At 44.6% G+C, this 26,118-nt stretch overlaps 1 protein-coding gene across 5 annotated transcripts in view; it reads left to right on the top strand.

Moving 5' to 3' along the window:
• sema6bb (sema domain, transmembrane domain (TM), and cytoplasmic domain, (semaphorin) 6Bb) overlaps positions 1 to 26,118 on the top strand; it is a 584,175-nt gene that overhangs the window by 8,928 nt on the left and 549,129 nt on the right. For 4 of the 5 annotated variants that reach the window (XM_078555699.1, XM_078555702.1, XM_078555701.1 and 1 more), the window contains exon 2: positions 421 to 528. The exons of the other annotated variant lie outside the window; for it this stretch is intronic. The gene's annotated coding sequence lies outside the window, so the exon portion shown is untranslated. The remainder of the gene's footprint in view (positions 1 to 420; positions 529 to 26,118) is intronic. 5 annotated transcript variants of the gene reach the window in all.

Genomic DNA, 26,118 nt, shown 5'->3' with positions numbered 1-26,118 from the left:
ATTGAGATGTTTTGTTTAAGCCACTACTGGTGTGCAAGGGGAGGGGATTATAGGCTATCCATTCTCCATGACGATCTAATGCAGCAGTTGTTCGTTTTTCAAAATCTCTCATGAGGATATGTCCATTTCTATGAAAATCAGAAGGAAAGGGTCCATTTTCTATTGCAATCAATTGAGGAGCTCCTGTTTTCCTATTGAAATGTAGTGAGGAATATCCACATCCTCTGGAGATTTAGTAGCTTCTGTGTATGATGTCTCCCTGGCTCTATTAGCTTACCAATCAGCTTGGTTGGGCATCGGGTGCTTCTTCTCCAAGTTCTTGCTCTATCAAATCGATTCTGTCAGTTAAACAAATATCACTGAAATGTCAGCGGTTTGAGTGGCATTATTCTTCAATGATAATTTCCTTTGTCCAAGCAGATGGAACAATTATCAATATTTGTGGAAGAGAGATCTTTGTGGACAAGATGGGGAATTCATTAAAACAGCATTCTCCAAAATTGCTGCAGTGTTGGCTTTAGTTGAAAGGTGAGTCTGGTTGGGTTTGCATGCTGACTGTTGCAGAGTATCCTGAAGAGGGCACTGAGAGTTTTATTCAAATAAGAAGGAAACCTACAGACAGGGGAAACAATCCTTTACCTCCCAGCATTGGGAAATAACAAGAGAATCTGGAAAGTACAGAAAAGGGAGATAGATAATTAATAATAGATTTTTTAAAATGTGGAATATTGAAATCTAGCCATGCTTCAAAGTGAAATCTGGTGCTAAAACTTCACAAAGTTACATGTAGACCAGCCATTTCAATGCCTTTGTTCCCTCAGGTCAGCTTTGGCACTTGTTCCACTTGTGCAACTTTTCATTGGTTTGTATTGACATTTACAGTGGGCGGGTAGCAGATAAAGGCCATCTAGTTCCCTTGAGAAGAGACAGTGATGTTCAGTTAATGTTATGCAATTGTTTCGACTTGAAGTCATTCTGTAATACGCTGGTTCTCTAGCTTTGCCAACTCTGGACATAATCCAGGGGTTTTGTCATATGACCTCCCACCTCCAACTACCTCCCCCTCACCCCCCCCACCCACAAACACCATCTTCCCTTGCAATTAGAAAGCAAATTGGAAAGCAAACAGACTATTGTTTATCCAATGAGTTTTGGCGTTCGTTCAAACAATTTAATATTTTTATTTAAACAGAAGATGTTGGAAACACTTCACAGATCAGGCAGCATCAGTGAAAAGAGAAACACGGTTAACACTTCAGGTCACTATCCTATCATTTGAACTGTTCTACACTGGAGGGAAGTTCCACAGCAGTGCTATAGCAACATAAACAAGTGAGGGACGCCTATGTTGTTTGGAAATAACAATTATAATTTTTATATCTTACAACTGGAGCTTACTCAATGGGTGGGGAAGATCCCAGAGGCCAGCAAGCAGGAAACTGCGTTGTTGGCCTGATGTACAGCTGGACTGAGAACAGAAACGAAATAGGGGCTACTAGCGGTAGCCATTTCCAAACAGCACTGATTCTGCTGGCTCTGTTGGTGTGCAAAGCAAGCTTGAGGCACTTCTCCCTGCTGCTCATTTATCTTACAGCACTGTCATTGAATTAGAGCATGTAGTGTGTAAGGTAAAATGTAGCATGAGTCACTCCCAATACTAACCTGCACAGCAGACTGCAGCCAGCAATTATAGAGCAGCACAGTCATAGCCCTAGAAAAAGGCAACATTTCTATTTGAAGCCATAGGAAAGGGCAGGTGTGTGGATTTCCATTGTTACCTCTGATCCACTCCACTGCCAAGGACCTTCTCAATACTCATTAATTAGGCTCACCCATGAGGAACCTTGTTAAAGTGGCAAGAGGTGCCACCAACACTCCAGTTTGTCTTAGAGTCTCCAGGAGTTAAAGATTAATCTGCGAGCAACCTGGGTGAAAAAATCACAGAGGGCATTAAACAAATATTAATTACAAGAGAAGGGGATGGGGAGGCCATTTCATTAACAGTTAAATATTTTCTAATCAGGTAAGGGAGGGTCTGTTTGGTTCCAGTTGGTGTAGGATGGTTGTACGTACCAAGGTCAGGCATGTTCGGGGTAGGAGAGGGGTAATTTAATGAAACTTCCCGGATTACGTGTAACCAGAGTTGGCAACCCTAGATGCAAAGGACATCCTTTGTCTGTACAGCCTTAACTTTCATGAGTCAGCACCTTATGAAAAGGTGGGTAGAAAGCAAGCTCAGTTCTCCGCTTCCTACACTGTGGGAAGCACACTGCCATGGGAAAAGTGCCAAAACCTGTCAGGCCATAAAGGGTTAATTGACAAGAAACAGGACATGCTGTGCAACCTTTCAGAGATTAAAAATCAAAACCTATATTTAGATTCAAACAAAATGCCTCTTCAACAGCATAAGACCATGTTTCGGTCTGAGCTGCTATCATCTTTCATTGGGAAGCAAAACAAATCGCACATTGGTGAGACAAGTGTGAAGGAAATAGCTTCTTTATTTTTGTATCTGTTGTTCAATAACTGCTCAAAGTCCACGGAGGCATTTCTGTAACGTAAGATGTGAACCTTCCACTCCTGCAAAATTAGCAATTCAGCAAGTTACAAAATCTCAATTGTGTCTCTCGCTCAAGATAATTGGGCTCCGTCTTCCAGCAAGATGAAGGATACATTGCTGTTGGTGAATGATTTATCCTCTGCTCTGCTGAAGCTGCTGGCTTATGCTTGGGTACAATTTAACTGGTGTCAACTAACTGTCAATTCCTTACTCAAGTGGGCATCCTTTTGGCGTCTTTAAGCTGTTTGTGTTAGGCATCACAACCAAGCCTGGCACTATCCCTTCACTCACTCCCACACAACCCAGAAGTGCACATTTTCCAACCGAAGTTGCCAGATAACAATCAGGAATTGACTTGCCTTAGGAAAAAAGGAATTTACCAGAGTATTCCCAAAATTGGCCATGGCTATATTCCTCTGAGTATCACTTTTTTTTGTCTTTCTCATGAAGTTGTGTTTTAGGAGTTGGATCAGGCTGTGTCTGAAGGTGTGTTTTATGGGTCGGATCTACTGCTTTGAGAGTGTGTGTTATGTGCTGGCTATGTATGAGGGTGTTTATTGTTAGCTGGGTTGGGTGGTATATGGGTTTGCATTCTTGTCTGGCCGGAGTGTCCCATGGCTCTAGCTATTGTCCATATCGCAAAAACACCGAAGCTAATTGCAACATTCCTATTGCATCATGGCTGAGGTCAGTTAACTGAGCATTGATCTGCAATGAAACCAGAGACTTTTCTGATGTGAGGGGGAAGAAAAGGAAAATCGGATTGGAGAAGAAAAAGACTGAGATTCAAACTTTGACCACATGACCAGGAATTCAGTGGACTGGCATGGCTACTCTCTGATTTTTAAAAAGTGTTTGTAACTAATTGTAATAGCACTTTACCTGCGTCTCAATGTTTGTTCAGACAAGCTGCTCAAGCTGGCCCAGTTTCAGTTTTGACCAATCTACAACAACTTATATAGCACCTTTTACCATAGTAAAATGTCCCAAAGTGCTTCACAGAAGCATGCTGAAACAAAATTTAACACTTATTCATTCAAGGGATGTGGGCTTCGCTGGCTGGGCCAGCATTTATTGCCCATCTCTAGTTGCCCTTGAGAAGGTGGTGGTGAGCTGCCTTCTTGAACCGCTGCAGTCCATGTAGTGTAGGTACACCCACAGCATTGTTAGGAAGGGAGTTCCAGGATTTTGACCCAGTGACAGTAAGCCACATAAGGGGATTTTAGGTCAGATGACCAAAAGCTTGGTCAGAGAGGTAGGTTTGAAGGAGTGCCTTAAAGGAGAAAAGTGAAGTGGAGAGGAGCAGGGAGGGAATTCCAGAGCTTAGGGCCTGGGCAGCTGAAGGCATGGCCATTAATGGTGGAACAAATAAAATCAGAGATGTTCAAGAGACCAGAATTGGAGGAGCACAGATATCTTGGAGGGTTGTGGGGCTGCAGGAAATTACAGAGATAGAGAGGGACGAGGCCAGGGAGAAATTTGAAAACAAGGATAAGAATTTTAAAATCAAGATGTTGCTTGACCTGGAGCCAATGTAGGTCAGCAAGTACAATCTATCCAGTATTGTGTTTTCCTACATCCTAGGAAGCAATATGAAATGTGGGCGAACTCCCCACTCCTTTTCAATTTGTGCATTAGGATTATTTAATGTTCACTTGGACCATCAGGGTCATAGACAGGGCACACGACTGTAAGGATTGCTCATGATCCATGTTGAACAGAACAATGTTACCACTAGGAATGTCATTTTAGTTATCAGCTATTTTAGACCTAACAGTGAATATGAACATCCATCCAACAAACCATCAAACCTACCACACCCCCTTTCCCTGTAGTACTTATCTGTCTCCTTGTAAAATGCTGATTGTTAAAATGAAGTCCTTGGCAAATGGATTGCTGTAAATGGCATTGTAACCTTTATGTGCATTAAATTCATAGATTCTTAGTCATTACGACACAGAAGGAGATGATTCAACCCATTGAGTCCACATTGGCTCTCTGTAGAGCAATGCAGTCAGTCCCTTTCCCCACTCTTTCCCTGTCACCCTGAAGTTTATTTCCCTCAAGTGCTTCCCTCAATTTGGAAAAATTTACAGCACAGAAACTTAAAAGAAATCTCTTCAAAGTGAGTATTTAGTTGTTGCAGAATAAGTTAATACCAGATTTTCATCTCTATTTCTATTTCGTCATGTTGATGCCATAATTCAGAACAGACAGTAAGGTGAGAAATGTTCATAGTTGATCAGTGGAACCGGTTCACGATCCATGCATCAAGTAGTTCTCTAATCAGCAACTTTCTCTCCATCACAACCTTTCTTGTCCTTTTATTAAAACATCTATACTTCTCGGCACTCTTGTTCTTCCAGATATACCAATTATACACTCTTCCTCCTCTCAGCATCCACACTTTGTTGCAGTCAGTCTCATTGCACTGTCTCCTAATTTATCCTACCCAAGGATGTAAAGACTGTTGAACTCCTAATCTTGTGGAGTCATTCCTTCCCCTTACCATCTGTAGATTTTCAAAACCAAAACTTGCTGTCACCAAATCAATGCTTTGTGATTTACTTTGTCTTCTATTCTTTACAGCCTTGGTGATGTTGTGCAATGGCTTTCTTCACTCGCTGATGCTTGTCAATAATTAAAAAACCAACTATATCCAACTTTTATTTCTTAAATGATCTGATATTCTTTTCAGCTAGGGTCACAAGTACAATCATTGTTTTGATATGGAAAAATGTGCCAAAGAATGACCACATCAATATTGAAATCATTGTATTTTGACTGCTTGGCTCTTCTGTGGCAGTTTAGCCAATGTTTGGAATAATTTGCCAGGCTGTGCAATGGAGACAAAAAGACTGGAGGACTGAAAATGCTGCTAAGATGGCATACTAGAGGGATGAACTTTGAGCCAAATACCTATTTATTACTCTTCTCCAAATTCTTTTCTACATTCATTTATGGGATGTGGGCATCACGGGCTAGGCTGGCATTTGTTGCCCATCCCCAATTGCCCATGTTCAGAGGGCATTTAAGAGTCAACAACATTGCTGTGGGTCTGGAGTCACATATAGTCCAGACCAGGTAAGGACAGCAGATTTCCTTCCCTAAAGGATGTTGGTGAACCAGGTGGGTTTTTATGGCATTGTTAGACAATGTAATCATTTATGCATCATCAGACTTTTAATTCCAAATTCCATCTGCCGTGGCAGGATTCAAATTTGGGTCCCTGAAGCATTACCCTTTGTCTTTGGATTACCAGTCCAGTGACAATACCACTACACCACTGCCTCCCACTGAGTTATTTCTGCAATTTTCATATTTTTTTCAACTTCACGGTGCAAAAGCTATAAGCAAACAAAACCAGTTGTCTCTTGGAGAAGAGAGTTTCTCTGGACCTGCTGGTGGTCTAAGAGTTACCTACTTGCCTAACCTGGGGTGTAAACACCCTGAGGAACCGATATGTTTAAAATCAAATACAACCAACAACCAATGTGTGCCATGTCACCAGGAAGGCCACTAATGTAGACATTATAAATGGATTCAAAGGGCAATTGGATCTGCCTCCGGAGAGATTAAGGAGCACAGTGAGAATTCTGACAGGTCTGGTTGACAACTGTCCAAAAAAAATTGCCTAGTTGGGCTGAATGGCCTTTCCTTGACCCTGGAAAAACTTCAAAGCAGTATGGAGGAATTGTCTTTTGTATGTGATGTTAAACTGAGACCAACACATCTGTCTGTTTAGATGGTGCAAAAGACCCCATTACTTAAAAGGGAGTGGAGAATTCTCCCACTTTTGTGGCCAGCGTTTTGCCCTCAGACAGGACCACCAAAAACAAATGATTTGGTTATTCACTCATTTGCTGTTTGTGGAATTTATATGCACAAAGTAGCAGATGCTTTTTACTTACAACAATAGTGACTGCACTGCAAAAATAATCCATTGATTGTAAAGCACTTTTGTGATTTTCTAAAGAAATGATAAGGCTCTATATTAATGCAAATTCATCCATTTCGTTTATGTAAGTGCTACTAAGCCTGTTAGATTGCGTCCCTGTGTTATTTTTGTGAAGAACAAACCCAGGTTCTGTTGTGTAGCATCTAGGAGTAGACTGTTTTTACATACTTTATCTGTGGTTGACTGAAGCTCCTTATCTTAACAAGAAGAGAGAAAAGACTATTTTCCACATGAAGGGAATTTAAAAATTCAATCACTACAGCTTAAAAACTGGCATTGGAGAGAAACGCTCATATATTATCAGGTTTTTAGCCTAAACAGACTGTGAAATTCCAAAGCACCAAACTAATTCCAAATGGTTTCCATGAAATTTGCTAGCTCTTTTTATTATTATTCTTTAGGTTTATGCACAGACAAGGAAGTTTTCCTTTGGAGTGATCTCCATGAAACTATGAGACGTTTCCTTTCACAGTCCCATCCTTTAGGGAATTGGCACTCATTTGGTTTTTGACCAAATATTGCTCAGATATTATGGATTGTCCAGAGTTTCTCTAGAAAACTGGAGCCAACAGACTATTACTGATCATTCAAATGCTTCTACTTTTGAAGCACCTTCATTTTGAATCTTTCTATTTTGTATAGATGGATGGAACATCACACTTTGAGCTTAGAAAGAACAAAACAGAAGTCAAGTTTGTTTAACGAAATAGTTGACTTCTTTAGTTGTTAACGCTACCAGTAACACTCCCTTTATCCAATCACAGTTTCACAGTATCTTTACAGTGCAGAAGGAGGCCATTCAGCCCATCGAGTCTGCAACTGGCTCTCTGAAAGAGCATTCCACCTAGTCCCACTCGCCTGCCTTATCCCCGTAACCTTGCACATTGTCTCTTTTCAGCGAGCAATCCAACTTCTTCTGAATATCTCGATCAAACCTGCTTCCACCACCCTTTCAGGAAGTTTGTTCCAGACTCCAATGACCCTTTGGGTGAAAACATTTTTCCTCACTTCATATTTACTTTTTTTGCCAATTATTTTGAATCTGTGCCCTCTAGTTCTTAGTGTATCCTTGAGAGGGAACATTTTCTCACTATTTACCCCGTCCATACCTCTCAGGATCTTGAATACCTCTATCAAGTCTCCTTTCAGCCTTCTTTTCTCCAAGGAAAACAGTCTCAACCTCTCCAATCTATCTTCATAGCTACAGTTGGTCATCCCTGGAATCATTCTTCTGAATCTCCTCTGTACTTTCTCGAATGCCTTCATGTCTTTCCTCAAGTATGGCGCCCAGAATTGGATGCAGTACTCCAGATGAGGCCTAACTAGTGTCTTATACAAGTTTAACATGACCTCCTTACTATTGTACTCAATGATCCCATAAATAAAACCTAGAATACCATATGCTTTATTAACTGCTCTCTCAACATGCCCTGCCCCCTTCAATGACTTATGTACATGTACACTGCGGTCCCTTAGTTCCTGCACCTGCTTTAGAATTTCTCCCTTTATTTTTGACTGTCTCTTCATATTCTTCCTGCCATAATGAATCACTTCACACTTCTCTGCATTGAACTTCATCTGCCACTTGTCTGCCCAATCCACCAAAATGTCTATGTCCTTTTGAAGTTCAAGACTATCCCCATCACAGATGACAACATTTCCAATCTTCATATCATCTGCAAATTTTGAAATCATGCCCTGAACACCACAGTCTAGGTCGTTAACATATATCAGGAAGAGCAAGGGTCCCAACACTGACCCACGAGGAACTCCTCCAATCTGAAAAACAACCATGCCTCCTGTGTCCTTGATATCTTTATCAAATTTCTCCTTAGCTCCCACCTATCCCTGACCTTCTATTTTGCTCCAACTGCTCCACCCCCTTTTAAACAGTATAAAATCCATCACATTTCTATTTCTCTATAGCTTTGAAGAAGAGTCATGCGGACTTGAAACATTAACTCTGTTTCTCTCTCCACAGATGCTGCCGGACCTCCTGAGTTTTTCCAGCATTGTCTGTTTTTATTTCAGATTTCCAGCATCCACAATATTTTGCTTTTATCTTATTGAAATAGTCGAAGACTCTGACTGGTGCTGGGATCAGTTCCATAGAAACCTGCCATCTTCCGTACCTTGTCAAAATGGCCATATTTCATCTATAACTCAGGACAATGAGCTGTAATTGTCTATTTTTCCATGAAAAACATCACAGTTACCTCTGATCTTCCCTTATCTACACACCCACGCTTTTCAACAAAAGTCACTAGATAGCACTCAGGAATGGAAAATCTGGCTGATTTACCATTTTCTCTTTGTAGCCTAGGAGTGCCAAAGCCGAAATTGGTACTTGAGTTATTATGTTAGCTGTGTTAGAACTCAAATAGTCAACTCACTCTCTTGCTTGGGCAGTTCCTTGGGATTGAGGATAGTCAACTAGTGAATGAGAGAACACTGAAGTCTAATTTTGAAACACCAGGAGCTTTCATTTACAGAGACACATAATGCAGCCCATGCACCTCCAGCCAACAACTCCTCCTTCAGCCTGTTCCTATATATATATAAGCATAAGTGAGTCCCCAGTTAATACTCAGCATCTGAATACAATTAACAGGCTGCAACGAGTTATCTGAGAATTTGCTAGGAACTTGCCTTGGACCATCCTGGTCTGTACAGTTAAATTCCATACTACATAGCTTCACTGCTGCTGAGCTGATCTTGCCCATGTTCGGCTCTGGGAGAATAAAAGGTGCTGAGTGGAGACCAGCTGCTTCCTTGCAGGGCCCAATGGAAGGAAACTCAGAATGTGCATCAACTCAAGTCATTCTTGCACATGAACTGGTACAAAACAGTGAACAAAATAGAACTGAGAAACTAGATGCCACAGGGTAAGTAAAGCAGTGCAGAAAATAATGGAGAAAAGTATTAGGGTTTGGAAATGTAGTTATATATGTTCCTATACAAACAACGAGAATGCTTGAAATAAACTCCTTTGGTTTTTGTTTAAAGCAGGTGCTAACTCCATACTGAGTTCACCAAAACAGGCTGACTCTAGAACTGTAAGTGCACACATTGGCCAGGAGCCTTGAGACAGAAGCTATCTGTAGACTGAGATGCTAGACCAATGAAGATTTCTCCATCACCAACACAGCTGAGTCTTTTCTCTGGTATCAGCTTTTTTTGCGCCGGTGGGTATATCTGAAACTTCCCCAGATTATAATAGTCCAGTACGTTACTGAGCCATAAGCTTTCAGGAAAGTTTAACCCAATCTACAGATAATGTTGGAAATACAGACTAGGTCAGTCAGCAACTATTAGACAAATGGAAGGTTAACATTTCAGATGGGACCCATCATCAGAATTAGTATAGGCAAGACCAAACAATAGCATAGAGGGGAGAGGAGAACATAAGACCATTTCTTTATTTTGGCGAGCCTTGTGGATGTTTCCAAACTGACCACGCCATGAAATATTGGAAAAACAAAATTACATAATGCCTTTCCCAATCTCAGGGTATCCCAAAGTGCTTGCAGCCAATGAAGTAGTTTTAAAATCTAGTCATTGTTGTAAAGTAAATAACAGAGCAGCCAAACCCAAGGGAGAGATGGTGTATAGAAGAACGTCTTGCTGATGATAATGTACTCAGGAAACTCAAAGGTGAAAGCTGTTATCAGATGGGTCTGCTGACCTATCCTGTGTGAGTAAAGAACAGCATATTGTGAAACTGTGTAGCTATGTAGTGCCACATTTGTGTGTGGAGTGATGCAAATACTTGTGATCACATAAGACATTGCTGTATTGACTATTTAAAGTGAAATTAACCTTTTTAGTTGAAGTATCATTTGCCTATTGATTCATAGGTAATTTGGTTCTGATTTGTGTTAAAGTAAAAGCTACAAAAAGTGAAATCTTGTTGGTAATTTCCTCATTTGGGGGTCATTCAGTAAATTTGATTATTTTGTTTTATGGTTTCCCCATGGGTTGGTAACACGTGTACGGAATCCCTTCATTTTCACATTAGCCCAGTAAACTGCAGATCGTCCCCCTCTCGGTGAGCACATCAACCAAACTGTCAGCTACTGCAGACAATCATATTTATATGAATTTCACTTGTACAGTAGTTCATACTGAACACGTTTCTGAGAAAAATTACATCAATATAAAAGGATTTTTTGTCATCGTTCAGATGTCAAACAAAAATTAACAAAAAGAATTCACAGCATTTGTATAAGTAATCATCCAAAAAGGGTTCTGATTTAAGCTGTAAATATCTCTCAAGTTTGGATCAGACCAGCTTGGTTGGTAAAACTCTTGTGGGTAGAATACTGGACTATACAGACCATGGAAAGTCCCAGGTTTAAGCTCTAGACTTTCAGTTTGACCACCTTAACTAAGAAATGCCTTCAGCATTCATGGGCTAAGACAGAAAAAATCAACCAGGATTCCTGCTCTCGATTACTGTCCAGTGGCCATGTTTGGAAATTGAATTCAGACAGAATTGGGTTTGGTTATGATGCCTGGAACAACAGCTTCAGAAGATGAGTGATGAAAAGACAGTAAATAGAGCTCATTGGAACTCCAGTGAGAAAGAAAGACTATATGAGAAATATTGCACCTTCCATGACTTCAGGATGATGGCGATGATTGGCATGCTTTCACCTGGGAGAGATGATGGGAATGAAGTCTCAGAACTTTGGTAAGGTCAGATGAGATCATCTGTTGCACTCCTTTTGGTAGCTGCACAAGCCAATTCTGGAAAGGCAAAATCTGCCACAAAGGCCATACATGACATTGTCCCTTGCTGGTGGTGCAGGATAATCTCTGCTGACACTTTGTTTGCAGGGCTGGCGTCTGCTTTAGAGCTCCTGAAAGCACATGTTGTGTTGAATTCCTGCCCATGGCTGGCGTTGTCATTTGCATCAGTTGTCAGCTAGAATTTTCCACTTGCTGTGATTGTTGAAGCCTTTTATGTCTCTTTTGACAGCATCTTTGAATGGGAACTTTGGGCACCCTGCTGGTGTCTTGGCATAGGCTACCTCCCTGTATAGCATATCCTTGGTAATGCAACCATGTTCCATTCGATACTCATACCCAAAACAGCGAAGCCTCATTTGCTTGATTGGCACTAGCATGCTTGTCATGTTTGCCCTAGAAAGGGCCATTTCATTGTTGACTTCTTCTTTCCATGTGATGCATCGTAAACACCGAAGATGAAAATTATCAAGCCTTTTTTTCTTGGTGGGTGTAAGTTGTCCAGGCTTCACTGCAATACAGCATTGTGCTGAGGATACAGTCTTGGAGATAAGCATCTTGGCCTTGAGGGTCAATTTGCCATTTTTCCAAGCTTGTTTTGTTTGTCCGCCAAAGTTGTTGGCTACTTTTCCAATGTGTGTGTGAGGTCTTTGTCAAGAGACATGTTGTCTGTTACCTTAGATCTATGGTGACAGAATTTGCTGACTGCATCCAGTGGTGTGCTGCTGGATCTGATCACAGGTGGAGACACACCACCCTGTCCCATAACCAGTTTTCTTGACATTGATGGTGAGGGAGAACATGACATAGGCATGACAGATGATCCGCAAACTTTTAGAGCTGGTCTTCTGTCTGTGCAACTAGTGCAACATCATCAGCATATGGATGTTCTCTGATTAGGACATGTCACACTTTTGTCTTGGCTTTCGGTCTTGATCGGCTGAGGAGTTTCCCATCTGAGTCCTTCCATCTCTACAGGGAAAGCATAGAACAGGAGAACAAAGAAAAAGATACAAAATAGAATAGGATGCAGCCCCATTTCACCCCATTCTTGATCTCAGAACTGTCAGAGGTGGTGCCATTGAACTGAATAGCATCGTACATGTTATTATGAAAGGACAATATGAGACTGCAAAGCTTGTGAGGACAGCGGATTTTATCTAGTTTCTGGTAGAGGACCGTCCTGCTTACCACTTCAGGACATCCCAAAGTGCTTCGCCGCCAATCACATGCTTTTGTAGTGAATTGCAGCAACCAATTTACACACAGCATGGTCCTATGAACAGCAATGTGATACTGACCAGGTAACTTGTTTCAGTGATAAATATTGACCAGGACTCCAGGGAGAACCGTCCCGCTCTTCTCTGAAATACTTCTCTCTCAGTATTCCAATGAAGAACAAGCCTGGATTTTTGCACTTAAGTGGGACTTGGAATGGGACTTGAACCCACACTATTCTGAGTGAAAACCGAGAGTGCTAGCACTGAGCCATGGCTAACACCTAGTAACTGTATAGCGGGTAGCCAACAATGATTTCAAGGTAATAATCACTCCCTGCTATTCACCTATGTTGCTGTGAGCGACAGCAAGAAAGGAAATTACAAAGGTTTGCAATGCAAAATGGCAAGAAGTGTTTGTTAGATACAGAACAGTGTTTGCAAATCACTGAATGGAAAGGCATTGATTTAAGTGGTTTTAAGCTTAACATTTTGCTGGAACATCTTTTCAGGTGCATGGAGTAACTTAAAGACCTTCATTGTCACTGACAATAATCCGTACAAGCATGAGATAGAGTTGCAACATCCCTTCCTTTTACTGAATATGATGTGTCAGCATATTAAGAACATGCACCTATTTTATTCCTCAGTCTGATAGAAGTAACATCATATCAACACAATACGTGAATATAAGATTCAGATTATCAGGAGATATCTTAGTTCAGCATTTAATCATCCTACCATTTCTCTTACATTCAGCAGGAGAGTCATAGGCAAGATTACGACCTTCTGCCTTCCTGCATTATTATTTGGTACATGCATACACTGTGCTTAGATTCCAGCATTAACTTTTAATCATGGGGATCATGTCACCAAACTTGGCTTGACATCTTAACACATTTCTGGTGTTGCTGCAAGACAGTCACTGCGGTATATACTTAAATTATGAAAATCTCATATCTAGTGTTTTGACCCGGATTGACAGGTCTGGTTATCAGTAGCATTGTGTCAACACTTAATGCAAAACACTCCTCTTATATTCGTGTCTGAATTGCTTCCTCATTTTCAAATTGTATAAAATTCATGAGGGTGAATGCAGGCCCTTTTTCTTGCCAACCTTTCTCTTCTACATTCCTTGGGAGAAGGCATTGATTTCTTACTGACTCATAGAATCTTACAGCACAGAAGGAGGCCCATCATGCCTGTGCCAGCTCTTTGAGAGAGCTATCCAATTAGTTTGACTCCCCTGTTATTTTCCATAGCCATGGAAATGTTTACTATTCAAGTATACATCCAATTCTGTTGTGAAAGTTATAATTGAGTCTGCTTCCACCACATTTTCAGTCAGTACCTTCCAGATCAAAACAACTGCTTGAAAGAAAACATTCTCCTCATTGCCCGCTCTGGTCCTTTTGCCAATTATCTTCAAGCTGGGCCCTATGGTTACTGAACCTCCTGCTAGTGGGATAGAGTTCTACAAGAGCTTAGCACCCTTCACTTTTTCAGCCAGGTAGCCATTATTCATGTGTGACCCATAGGCAGGGAATGTCATCAGACCATGTGACTACAGAGGTTAACACAACTGAACAAGATCCTGACCATACACAGGAACACAGGAAATAGGAGCAGGAGTAGGCCATTCAGCTCTCAAGCCTGCTCCATCATTCAACTAGATCATGGCTGATCTTCTACCCTTAATGCCATTTTCCCACATTATTTCCATATCCCTTAATATCTTTAATAACTAGAAATCTATCCATCTCTTTCTTTAACATACTCGATGACTGAACCTGCACAACCCTCTGGGGTAGAAAATTCCAAAGATTCACCACCCTCTGAGTGAAGAAATTTCTCCTCATCTCAGTCCTTAATGGATTACCTCTTATTCTGAGACTGTGTCCCTTGGTTCCAGACAACCCTCCCAGTCAGGGGAAACACCCTTCCTATAGCTATCCTGCCAAGCCCTGTGAGAACTTTGTATGTCTCAATGTGGGTATTTTACTTCCAGCAGGTGTCATTAGATGGTGATAAGGGGCAAGAAGCCTGGCTGATATTCTGCTCATTAGCCTCCCCAGCTGTTGCCCTGGCTATAACAACAACTTATATTCATGTTGCACCTTTAACATAATAAAACATCCCAAGGCGCTTCATAAGAGCACCATAAAGCAAAATGTAGCACCAAGCCGCATAAAGAGATACTAGGGCAGAAACCTGCTTAAAGAGGTCGGATTTAAGGAGTGTTGTAAAGGAGGAAAACGAGGTAGAGAGGCAGAGAGGTTTAGGGAGGAAGTTCCAGAGCTTAGTGCCTAGGCAACTGAAGGCACGATTACCAGTGTTGGAGCAATTAAAATCTGAGTCATCAAGAGGTCAAAATTAGAGGAATGCCATATCTCACAGGATTGTGAAGTTTGAGGAGAGTACAGAGATAGAGGGAGCAAGGCCATGAGAGGATTTGAAAACAAGGATGGAAATTTTAAAATCAAGAATTGCTTTACTGGGAGCCAATGTAGGTTAGTGAGCAGAATTCCATGTACAGTTTGTGTACTGTACATATAGTACTAATGTGGGGGCTGGGGAGCAGTTGGCAAGTCAACAGTGTTGTAAATAAAGCCAGCTAATTTCAAAATAAGGCTTCACAAATATTTAAATAAATGAAACAGCTGAAGAATTCTCACAAGTGTAAAATGGCAAGATGAATGGGATACTGTATATCCAATGGAAGTTTTAAGAAAATGACAATGGATACGGGCCCCATGCTTGTAGTATGATGAGGTCTAGTTTCCACTGGCTTAATGTTCATTCAATATCCTGATAGCTTGGTAGGTTAACCACCCCACATGGTTTGTAACTAAACCTTATAGTCCAGGATGACCTTGAGTTTAATCTTTGGGCTATTCTCAATTATCTGCAGTTAGAATTAAGGGTAATCAGTTAGCTTCAAACAATTAATTTGCTGGTGGAGGAGAAAACCCAGTGTTCCTTATACCTCCTGCCAGAGATTGCAGGATGAGATTAAGATTGGTTTAATGGTTTGTTGACATTTACCATGTCATCTTGTGCATAAGAATAACTACTTGAGTGAAACTCTGCAGTAGTTGAACCCCAGGATGCAACAACATCTTTAGGGGAAGAGGGCAAATGAATTGAAAATCATTTCAGCCAATATTTGGGCGGGGGAGCAGAATAATCGGATTCCATTATCAGGGTGTTATTTTATGTACAGGCTTATTTTTTTCGGTGAGAGGGGATAGGTGTTGTTAGACAATGCTTTCTATCTTTATCTCAGTTCTAATCAGTTGTGGTGTTGGATTTAACACTGATTTTACACTTTACACATGATGCTGATGTATGTAATCTGCTAATAACAGGTTGGGATGTTGCTCCAGCGATGCGTGTCTTTCTGTTGATTTCGAACCAGCCATTCACTCACATGCAAGAGGGATTTGATGTGCATTTTGCAACACCATCTCAAGCCGCAGAACCTGGGGCACACATGGGCGAGCAGCACATTCCTCCTGTCACAATAAATGTCCCCTCCTCCAACACACAGCTGAAAGATTTTGAACTTATCAAGCAAGATTTAATTTTCATCATTTGAGGCTGCCATAGATGGTGGGGCTTTTGTTCATACTGGAAGGCTTAAAATACATTCCATCAGGCAGTGTCAAATGTTTTTTAATGCTGTCAGAGAAATGCTGAGGGATTGGGTGGCATATTGAGTTTTAGAGTATTTGAGACCATAAGCTGCAGCCAAGGACATCAGCAGTTTTCAAACATCTCATATCATAACACACCGCTCCTGGTTGCTTGGCAATGAAGTGTAATGATTTATAATGATAGAGAAACAATCTTCAAGGCTTTCTCTACCCTCCTTACCCGATCATGTTTTGTTTCTATTGAATATTTCACTATACGATATGTGATGATGGAACATAATTGTTGTTGATAGTTTGGAGACAGGGAGAATGACTTACTGATCTCATCCACATTCCAGCTATTGTTAAGACTCTATTCAGTGAGCAATCTGATTCCCCATTTCACAGGAGTCAGTTATACAGCTGTAGCCTCTGCCTATTGTTTTTAACCAGATAGTACACTCTGAATTGTGGGTGTAGCTTATCATACTGTCAAAATACTGCAGAACTTAATTCTGAATTCCTTAATTGCTCTACACTCTTCTCACCCCCACCTTGCCCCACTTCCCTAGCCTCCAACCTTGAAAAAGGAAGAAAGACTTGCATTTATATAGAAAACAAAAACAAAATTACCTGGAAAAACTCAGCAGGTCTGGCAGCATCGGCGGAGAAGAAAAGAGTTGACGTTTCGAGTCCTCACGACCCTTCAACAGAACTGAGTATAGTTAGGAGAGGGGTGAAATATAAGCTGGTTTAAGATGGGGGGGGGAGAGAGAAGTTGAAAGGGGTGGGTGGTTGTAGGGACAAGCAAGCAGTGATAGGAGCAGATAATCAAAAGATGTCACAGACAAAAGGATCAAAGAGGTGTTGAAGGTGGTGATATTATCTAAGAAAATGTGCTAATTAAGAATGGATGGCAGGACACTCAAGGTACAGCTGTAGTGGGGTTGGGGTGGAATGACTGACAAGGTATTAGTTGTAGATTTAAAAATAATGGAAATAGGTGGGAAAAGAAAAATCTATATAAATTATTGAAAAAAACAAAAGGGAGGGGGAAGAAACGGGGTGGGGATGGGGGGAGGGAGTTTAAGATCTAAAGTTGTTGAATTCAATATTCAGCCCAGAAGGCTGTAAAGTGCCTAGTCGGAAGGTGAGGTGCTGTTCCTCCAGTTTGCGTTGGGCTTCACTGGAACAATGCAGCAAGCCAAGGACAGACATGTGGGCAAGAGAGCAGGGTGGAGTGTTAAAATGGCAAGCGACAGGGAGGTTTGGATCTTTCTTGCGGTCAGACCGCAGGTGTTCTGCAAAGCGCTCGCCCAGTTTGCGTTTGGTCTCTCCAATGTAGAGGAGACCGCATTGGGAGCAACGAATGCAGTAGACTAAGTTAGGGGAAATGTAAGTGAAATGCTGCTTCACTTGAAAGGACTGTTTGGGCCCTTGGACAGTGAGGAGAGAGGAAGTGAAGGGGCAGGTGTTGCATCTTCTGCGTGGGCATGGGGAGGTGCCATAGGTGGGGGGTTGAGGAGTAGGGGGTGATGGAGGAGTGGACCAGGGTGTCCCGGAGGGAACGATCCCTAGGGAATGCCGCCGGGGGGGGTGAAGGGAAGATGTGCTTGGTGGTGGCATCATGCTGGAGTTGGCGGAAATGCCGGAGGATGATCCTTTGAATGCGGAGGCTGGTGGGGTGATAAGTGAGGACAAGGGGGACCCTATCATGTTTCTGGGAGGGAGGAGAAGGCGTGAGGGCGGATGCGCGGGAGATGGGCCGGACACGGTTGAGGGCCCTGTCAACGACCATGGGTGGAAAACCTCGGTTAAGGAAGAAGGAGGACATGTCAGAGGAACTGTTTTTGAAGGTAGCGTCATCAGAACAGATGCGACAGAGGCGAAGGAACTGAGAGAATGGGATGGAGTCCTTACAGGAAGCGGGGTGTGAGTAGCTGTAGTCAAGGTAGCTGTGGGAGTCGGTAGGCTTGTAATGGATATTGGTGGACAGTCTATCATCAGAAATTGAGACAGAGAGGTCAAGGAAGGGAAGGGAAGTGTCAGAGATGGACCATGTGAAAATGATGGAGGGGTGGAGATTGGAAGCAAAATTAATAAATTTTTGCAGGTCCAGATGAGAGCATGAAGCCACACCGAAGTAATCATCGATGTACCGGAGAAAGAGTTGTGGGAGGTGGCCGGAGTAGGACTGGAACAAGGAATGTTCCACATACCCCATAAAGAGACAGGCATAGCTGGGGCCCATGCGGGTACCCATAGCCACACCTTTTATTTGGAGGAAGTGAGAGGAGTTAAAGGAGAAATTGTTCAGTGTGAGAACAAGTTCAGCCAGACGGAGGAGAGTAGTGGTGGATGGGGATTGTTCGGGCCTCTGTTCAAGGAAGAAGCTAAGGGCCCTCAGACCATCCTGGTGGGTGATGGAGGTGTAGAGGGATTGGACGCCCATGGTGAAGAGGAAGCGGTTGGGGCCAGGGAACTGGAAATTGTTGATGTGACGTAAGGTGTCAGAGGAATCACGGATGTAGGTGGGAAGGGACTGGACAAGGGGAGAGAGAAGGGAGTCAAGATAACGAGAAATGAGTTCCGTGGGGCAGGAACAGGCTGACACGATCGGTCTGCCGGGACAGTTCTGTTTGTGGATTTTGGGTAGGAGGTAGAAGCGGGCCGTCTAAGGTTGGGCGACTATCAGGTTGGAAGCTGTGGGAGGAAGATCTCCAGAGGAGATGAGGTCAGTGACAGTCCTGGAAACAATGGCTTGATGTTCAGTGGTCGGGTCATGGTCCAGGGAGAGGTAGGAGGAAGTGTCTGGGAGTTGACGCTCAGCCTCCGCGAGGTAGAGGTCAGTGCGCCAGACAACAACAGCACCACCCTTGTCAGCGGGTTTGATGACAATGTTGGGGTTGGACCTGAGAGAACGGAGTGCAGTAAGTTCAGAGAGAGACAGATTAGAATGGGTGAGAGGAGCAGAGAAATTGAGACGGCTAATGTCATGCCGACAGTTCTCAATGAAAAGATCAAGAGAAGGTAAGAATCCAGAGGGAGGGGTCCAGGTGGAGGGAGAATATTGGAGGTGGGTAAAAGGATCCGTTGAACGGGGAGAGGGCTCCTGCCCAAAGAAGTGAGCACGGAGACGAAAACGGCGGAAGAAGTGCCGAGCCCGAAATTCATTGAGATGAGGGCGTAAGGGTATGAAACTAAGTCCTTTGCTGAGCACTGAACGTTCAGCATCGGAGAGGGGAAGGTCAGGGGGTATAGTGAATACGCGGCTGGGGCTGGGATTGGAAGATGGGGTGGGGACGGAGGGACAAGCAGGGGTGGAGGGTCCCAGATGGGTGTTGGTGTCGATGAGTTGTTGGAGCTTGCGTTCCTTGGCACTTAAGAGAAAGAGAAAAAGTTTCTTGTTGAGGCGTCGGATGAGACGAAGAATAAAATTAAACTGGGGGCACGCGCAGCTTTGAAAAAGGGTGCGGCAGTGCTGCTGGAGGGAGAGGTCGAGTGTGTTCATATGGCGGCACATGGCACTGAGTGTGGATCTCAGAATGCGACGGGAACAGCAGTCTGAGGAGCGTTGTATGTCCCGGAGATACCTGTAATCCTGGGTGGTTATATAGCATCTCTCACAACCACTGAACATTCTAAGGTGCTTTATAACCAATGAGGTACATTTGAAGTGTAGTCATTATCGTAATGTTGTTAAGAATGCAAGACATTATAAGGTGGTCATGTTTTAAAATGTTTCCTTTAATTTAAATGAAAGCAGTGTGTCCTGAAGAGGGGAACGGTAATCATCCTGAACTCTGGCCAGAGACAGGTCCTTGTGATTTGGGTGTTATGGGGACAGAAGCCCAGGTTGAACTCATTAAAAGCTCAAGGGCCAGTTTTCACACCTTGACTCAGAAGGGGGGCAGCTGGTCTTGCTGGACACAGATTCTAAGGGCAGAATTATCCCAGATTTGCACTAAGTGCGGTACTGGGCGGATAAATGATGTTTTACCCGCCGGCCACAATGGCGGCTTTTCACGTCGTATCGTCCCAAACCCACCACATTAATTATGCATTCCTGGGAAACACGGCGTTTCCATGGCAGACGGGCTCTCATTCACCCGCCATGCCATCACCTTGCTGCTTTACCACACCAGGCGCCACAGTTAAAGTCAGACAGCACGCACAGATCTCAGTGCTTCCAACCCACGACTGCTGCAAAGAAGACAGGATGGCCCCAAAAGGCAAAAAGACTGCAGCCCCCAGGTTTAATGATGCATCCCTCCAGTGCCTTTTAGACGCAGTGGAGGCTCGCCGTGATGTCCTCTACCCCGATGTGGCCGCAGGATGGGCAGCAGCCTCACTAATCTGGCTTGAGAGGTAGTGGCAGTGGTGGCCAGCGGAATTACCCTGCAAAAGATGCCGCTACAGGATGAATGGTCTCATCTGTTCCGCCAGGGTACGTCACTCTGCTCATCACTCTCAACTCACACACTCACAAATCCAAATCTACAGGGATTTCACACCTCAAGAGACACCATCACTAACTCTCACACATACCCTCACATCTCCATCAGGCTCATATCCTCTGGAGCTCACGTCCTCATCCTGTCCATGGCTCCACTCACCACACAAACATTCCATGTAGTGTCATGTGTCCTGCTCACACTCTCCCCATCTGTTTTCATGCAGGAGAAGCCTGCTCACATAGCAGGGAGAGGTCCCAGAGCGGGGGCGGTGTGGCCCACATTAGGCCCCTCACTCACTGTGAGGAGTGTGCCAATGCACTGACTGGCTGGGATATGGACTGTGCCTGCAGTGACGGTGTGGTCGGTAGCGAACACCCTGGTAAGCATCCTGCACCACATCATCCCTCTTTCTCTCTCTCTCTTCTGTTTTTGACTCTGCTGCCATGCATTAATTATCTCTACTTTGGTTCACAAGAAGCTCTGCCAAGTGGCCGACACCCTCAGCCAGTCAGTCCGTCCCTCAGTTCCATCCACATCCTCACTTCCAGCTAAGAGGACATCTTCTCGTTGAAGAACTAGAAATAAGCAGCCTGGAAGACCCGTCACAGCGCTTACCCACACCCTGCACGAGCACAGAGACACACACCTCAGTGGGACCTAGATCTAGAGCAGGTTCGGGTTCACAATCTGGTGGTCACCCCTGGACATATGTCCGCAGCAGCAGGGGGCAGGTTCATGCAAGCTGTCCAGCACTCAGAGGACCGCTGGTGATCAGGCATCTGTGAGCTCCCAGTCAGATGATGAGTCTCTAGATTTGGCCTTCCAACTCATCCTGGAGAATCAGCAGAAGGGCATGGGAACATCACGCAGAGCTGTTGGAAGCCCTCAGCAGAGTGGCATGCAAGTCGGAGGAGTGCATCTTCCTCCTTTCTGATGTAGTGATGCCCACATGTGCGTGTATGGAGGTCTTCATGGGGAGGATGAAGGACAGCATGGTGACCCTGGTCCAGCAGTATGTGGAGATGCATGCAGACCTGCACTCTGTCGTGGGAGCCATGTGCAGCGGCAACACGAGAGGCAACGGCGCACATCAACGTCCCTCCAGGTGAACCTTCCCCTCAAGGAGCCAGGCCTCGGGCATCCGAAGGGAGGAGGGGCAGCAGCTGGACACTCCTGGGTCATCCACTCAGGAATCTCAGAGGCTGCCCTCTCCCTCTGAGTCCCCTTTGCCTGTGAGCCCCTCAACCTCGTCCTCTGTCACCGCAGAGAGAGCAGCTGGCCAACGAGTGACTCTGGAGGGAGAAATGTGTGTGTGGCAGGGCCTTTTGGAGCCTCGTGCAAGACTCTGGCATGCAGGCAGATCTTTCACGTTTTTGTTTTATTCATTCACGGGATGTGGGCTTTGCTGGCTAGGCCAGCATTTATTGTCCATCCCTAGTTGCCCTTGAGAAGGTGGTGGTGAGCTACCTTCTTGAAACACTGCAGTCCATGTGGAGTAGGTACACCTACAGCGCTGTTAGGGAGGGAGTTCCAAGATTTTGACCCAGCGACAGTGAAGGAATGGCGATATATTTCCAAGTCAGGATGGTGGGTGACTTGGAGGGTAACGTCCAGGTGGTGGTGTTCCCATCTATCTGCTGCCCTTGTCCTTCTAGATGGTAGCGGTCGTGGGTTTGGAAGGTGCTGTCTAAGGAACCTTGGTGAATTCCTGCAGTGCATCTTGTGTAAGGTACACACTGCTGCCACTGTGCGTCGGTGTGAATGTGGTGCCAATCAAGTGGACTGCTTTGTCCTGGATGGTGTCAAGCTTCTTGAGTTTTGTGGGTGCTGCACTCATTCAGGCAAGTGGGGAGTATTCCATCGCATTTCTGACTTGTGCCTTGTAGATGGTGGACAGGCTTTGGGGAATCGGGAGGTAAGTTACTCGTCAGGATTCCTAGCTTCTAACCTGCTCTTGTAGCCACAGTATTTACATGGCGAGTCCAGTTCTGGTCAATGGTAACCCCCAGGATTTTGATAGTGGGGGATTCAGTAATGGTAATGCCATTGAACATCAAGGGGCAATGGTTAGATTCTCTCTTGTTAGAGATGGTCAGTGTCTGGCACTTGTGTGGCACAAATGTTACTTGCCACTTGTCAGCTCAAGCCTGGATATTGCCAGGTCTTGCTGCATTTGGACATGGACACGGAATCTGAGAAGTCACAAAAGGTGCTGAACATCGTACAATCATCAGCGAACATCCCCACTTCTGACTTTATGTTGGAGGGAAGGGCATTGATGAAGCAGCTGAAATGGTTGAGCCTAGGACACTACTCTGAGGAACTCCTGCAGTGATGTCCTGGAGTTGAGGTGGCTGACCTCCAAATAGCACAACCATCTTCCTTTCTGCTAGGTATGACTCCAAGTAGCAGAGAATTTCCTCTGATTCCCAATGATTCCAGTTTTGCTAGGGCTCCTTGGTGCCACACTAGGTCAAATGCTGCCTTGATGTCAAGGGCTGTCAAGGTGAGGAGATCACCTTGGGAGTTCCACTCTTTTGTCCATGTTTGAACCAAGGTTGCAATGAGGTTAGCAGCTGAGTGGCCCTGGTGGAACCCAAACTGAGCGTCAGCGAGCAGGTTATTGCTAAGCAAGTGCCACTTGATACCACTGTTGATGACCCCTTCCATTACTTTACTGATGATTAAGAGTAGGCTGAAGGGGCGGTAATTGGCTGGGTTGGATTTGTCCTGCTTTTTGTACAAGACATACCTAGGCAATTTTCCACATATTCGGGGAGATGCCAGTGTTGTAGCTGTACTGGAACAGCTTGGCTAGGGGTGTAACAAATTCTGAACCACAAGTCTTCAGTACTATTGCTGGAATACTTTCAGGACCCATAGCCTTTGCAATGTAGTGAATCGAATTGGCTGAAGACTGGCATTTGTAATGCTGGGGATATCCAGTGGAGGTCGGGATGGATCATCCATTCGGCACTTCTGGCTAAAGATTGTAGTAAATGCTTCAGCCTTATCTTTTGCACTGATGTGCTGGACTCCCTCATCATTGAGGATGGGGATATTTGTGGAGCCTCCTCCTCCAGTGAGTTGTTTAATTGTCCACCACCATTCACGACTGGTTATGGCAGGACTGCAGAGCTTAGATCTGATCCACTGATTGTGGGATCGCTTAGCTCTGTCTATCACTTGCAGCTTATGCTGTTTGCCATGCAAGTAGTTCTATGTTATAGCTCCACCAGGTTGACTCCTCATTTTTAGGTGTGCCTGGTACTGCTCCTGGCATGCCCTCCTGTACTCTTCATTGAACCAGGGTTGATCCCCTGGCTTGATGGAAGTGGTAGAGTGGAGGATATGCTGGTCCATGAGGTTACAGATTGTGTTCGAGCATAATTCTGCTGCTGCCGATGGCTCACAGCGCCTCATGGATGTCCAGTCTTGAGTTGCTAGATCGTTCGAAATCTACCCCATTTAGCACAGTGGTAGTGTACACAATGACTGTGCGGTGGTCGTTCCTACCGATACTGTCATGGACAGATGCATCTGCGGCAGGCAGGTTGGTGAGGATGAGATTAACTTTGTTTTTCCCTCTTGTTGGTTCCCTCACCACCTGCTGCAGACCCAGTCTAGCAGCTATGTCCTTTAGGACTCGGTCAGAAGAGGTGTAACCGAGCCACTCTTGATGATGGACGTTGAAATTCCCCCACCCAGAGTATATTCTGCACCCTTGCCACCCTCAGTGCTTCCTCCAAGTGGTGTTTGACATGGAGGAGCACTGATTCATCAGCTGATGGAGGGTGGTACGTGGTAATCAGCAGGAAGTTTCCTTGCCCCTGTTTGACCTGATGCCATGTGATTTCATGGGGTCCGCACTCGATGTTAAGGACTCGCAGGCCAACTCCCTCCTGATTCTATGCCACTGTGCCGCCACGTCTGCTGGGTCTGTCCTGTCAGTGGGACAGGGCATGCCCAGGGATGGTGATAGTGGTGTCTGGGATAAAAGATATGATTCCATGAGGATGACTATGTCAGACTGTTGCTTGACTAGTCTGTGAGACAGCTCTCCCAATTTTTTGGCACCAACCCCCAGATATTAGTAAGGAGGACTTTGCTTAGGTTGATGCAAGGTGGTTTGTCCAGTTTCATTCCTTTTTTGAGACTTTGTAGCAGTTTGATACATCTGAGTGGCTTGCTAGGCCATTTCAGAGTCAACCACATTGTTGTGGATCTGGAGTCAGGCCAGACCAGGTAAGGAAATGATGGCAGATTTCCATCCCTAAAGGGCATTAGTGAACCAGATGGGTTTTTACAACAATTGGTTCATGGTCATCATTAGATTTTTAATTCCAGATTTTTATTGAATTCAAATTCCACTACCTGCCATGGCGGGATTTGAACCCCCAAAGCATTATCCTGGGTTTCTAGATGACTTGTCCAGTGATAATAGCACTATGCTATTGCCTCCCTCCCTCCTTATACTCACCTCAATGTCCTGAGCGTTTTCAATGCTGACCGCTAGGGTTCTCCTTCAGTTGTTCATCTGAGGTGACCTGCATCTCCACTCGCCCAACAATCACAATCCCATGCAGAACCTGATCTCGCTCACCAAGACTGTCGATTCATCTTCGATTTGGACAGCATGGTCTGGATTCAGTTTTTCATGCGCTCACCCATCTTTTCCCCTCCCCCAGTCACCCATTTCCTTTCCCCCATCACAGTTGACCACCCTAGCATCACCTTCCACCTCCTCTCCATGACCTACCGGCCACAACCATTTTCCTTTGGGGACGTCCAGGTGAATGTGCGCGTTCCCTTCCTTCCTGAAAATCCCATCCGCATCCACATTCACTCTTGCAACCCCGAGTTCCCACCAACCAACCTCGCTGTCCCTTCAACGGCTACCGCCGAACCATCACCCTCCCACCCTACCGCCTACTCTGCCCTCAGTCATTCTCACCATTGCCTCATGCCACACCTACCCTCAGTTTGCTCTCCAGGAGGCAGTCATGGACCCATCAGACTCCACCCCGCCCCATTCACCTAGACACTACCCCCCATACCCCCCCAGCAAACCCTCCTTACCCCCCCCCCCCCCCCCCCCCCCCACTGGACTCCTACCCACCACCACCACCCCCCCGACGTCGTAAAACCATTTTTTGGCCTTCTTACCATAGTGCCCGCTCACACCACCGAACACGCCCGACGCCAGTGGGCATGGAAAATCCCGGCCAAAGACTCAGAAAGTGAGACCTAGGAAGGAAGACCAAAAACAGCTGCTGCTGTGCCAAGCAGAGGGAAAAAGACAGCGTTATGTTAGCCAAGCAGAACTGGTGGGAAATGGTTCTCTGTTCAAAGAAAGGGAACTTGTAGAGATTTATAAACCAAGGAGTCGCCAGAGGATGCCTTGCTGCTGGAAGTCGGTTCAATGATACTCAAGTGATTGAGCGAAGGGACTTTCAAAGCATACTAGATATCTCACCTTATGGTGGCAGGGAGAAAGGGAACCTGTTGGATAGCCTGGAGGAATCTGGGATTTTAACCACAA

This window comes from Cetorhinus maximus, chromosome 13 (genome assembly GCF_964194155.1).
Source record: "Cetorhinus maximus chromosome 13, sCetMax3.hap1.1, whole genome shotgun sequence".
NCBI classification, from domain to species: Eukaryota; Metazoa; Chordata; class Chondrichthyes; order Lamniformes; family Cetorhinidae; genus Cetorhinus; species Cetorhinus maximus.
Note: the sequence above shows the minus strand (reverse complement) of the source record. Positions and strands in the feature narration are given on the sequence as shown.